Raw genomic sequence first — 1,859 nt, 5'->3', positions numbered from 1 at the left:
ATCTTTATTGTTGAAAGTATTAGATATGTTCCTTGTTTTTTGCCCATTGACCCCGTCTAGCCAACCCCGCCCCTGCCCAAGGCCTTTACCACCTTACTGTCTGTGTCCAGGGGTTATGCATATATGCATATAAGTTCTTTGGTTGATCTCTTCCCACCCATTCCCCACCCCCTCTCCTGGGGCCTTCCCTCTGAGATTCAACAGTCTGTTCCATGCTTCTATGTCTGACTCTGAGACTTTGACCTCTGCCATCTGTGGTACGTCTTTAGTCTTAGGACCACTGGCCTGTTTGTAGTTTCCTTCACAAAGAATGTCTTCAGAGCCTGTTTGATGTCCTTGTTCCTGAGACTGTAGATGAAGGGGTTCAGCATGGGTGCGACCACAATGTACATCACTGAGGCTGTTTCAGTTGAATGTGAGCTCTGGATAGCAGCAGAGCCGAGGTACACGCTTAGCACTGTACAATAAAATAATAAGACAACCGAGATATGAGATGCACACGTAGAAAATGCTTTGTATTTCCCCTGAGCTGATGACATTCCACGTATGCAGGACACTATCTTAGAATATGAGAAAAGGATCCCGAGGAAAGAACCTACCCCCAGCAGGACAGCTGCAAAATACATCACCATGTTATTAAGAAAGGTGTCAGAACAGGCAAGTTGGATCATCTGATTGAGTTCACAGATGAAGTGGGGGATTTCCAAGTTTCCACAGAAGGACAGCCTCAACGCCAATAAGCAATGTAACAAGGAATTCAGGATACTCATGATCCAAGACATCAGAACCAGCAGTCCACAGAGCTGGGGGTTCACGATGACCATATAGTGCAGGGGGTGGCAGATGGCCACAAACCGGTCATAGGCCATCACTGTCAGGAGACAAAAGTCCAACACTGCAAGAGTATAAGAAAATAAATCTGTGTGATGCATCCTGTGTAGCTGATGGTTTTTCTCTGTGTCTGGATGTTGACCAGCATCTTTGGGATGGTGGTGGAGGTGAAACAGATGTCTACCAAGGACAGGTTGGAGAGGAAGAAGTACATGGGTGTGTGGAGGTGGGAGTCTGAGATGACAGCAAGGATGATGAGCAGGTTTCCCAACACAGTGATCAGGTACATGGAGAGGAAAAGTCCAAATATGAGGGGCTGCAGTTCTGGTTCTTCTGAAACTCCCAGGAGAATAAATTCTGAAATTTGTGTGTACCATTCCCTGGTTGCATATGGTGGAGGTGACTACTAGGAAAAGAGGGAAATAATATGACTAATTCACAAAAACTCATATTACATATTTGAAATGCTAACATTTATATTTGTAGAGAAAGAATTAATTTTAATATATTGTGTATGAATCTGGTCCCCTTTTGGGAAAGCCCCTGTGTCACCTGTGATATGAAGTTTCTTATCAATCATCATTTTTCCTTAAGGTGTATGTACTCTACAGTTTTAATGAGACATTTTTCATGTATTTCAGGAATATAAATTGAATGCTGACCATGTTTTTGGCACTGTCCAGGCTGTAAGTATAGGGTGCTGAAGAACAAAAGTTTCTAGAATTCAATGATGTACATGATCCTTGGCTGTGGGTCAGGGTGGGTGTGGAAGGCAACCAGTTGGTGTGTCTCTCTCACATGGATGTTTCTCTCTCCCTCCGCCCTTTCAAAATCAGTGGAAAAAAATATCCACATGTGAGGATTAACTATATATATGACATTTCAGATGTGACAGGTGTTATGAAGAAAAGGAGAGCAGGTATGAAGAAATGAATAGGGTGTTTTATTTTCACTGTGTGGTAGGCAAGACCTACAAACAAGATGCATTTGTAAAGAAACCTCAAGTAAGAGAGGGCGATGCAAGGTTC

At 43.2% G+C, this 1,859-nt stretch overlaps 1 pseudogene; it reads right to left on the bottom strand.

The window, feature by feature from the left end:
• Positions 1-218: 218 nt before the first annotated feature.
• Positions 219-1,221, bottom strand: LOC118652550 (annotated as a pseudogene).
• Positions 1,222-1,859: the final 638 nt, after the last annotated feature.

This window comes from Myotis myotis, unplaced genomic scaffold, assembly GCF_014108235.1.
Source record: "Myotis myotis isolate mMyoMyo1 unplaced genomic scaffold, mMyoMyo1.p scaffold_m19_p_32, whole genome shotgun sequence".
Taxonomy (NCBI): domain Eukaryota; kingdom Metazoa; phylum Chordata; class Mammalia; order Chiroptera; family Vespertilionidae; genus Myotis; species Myotis myotis.
The sequence above is the reverse complement of the archived record's forward strand: the minus strand, read 5'-3'. Positions and strand labels throughout refer to the sequence as shown.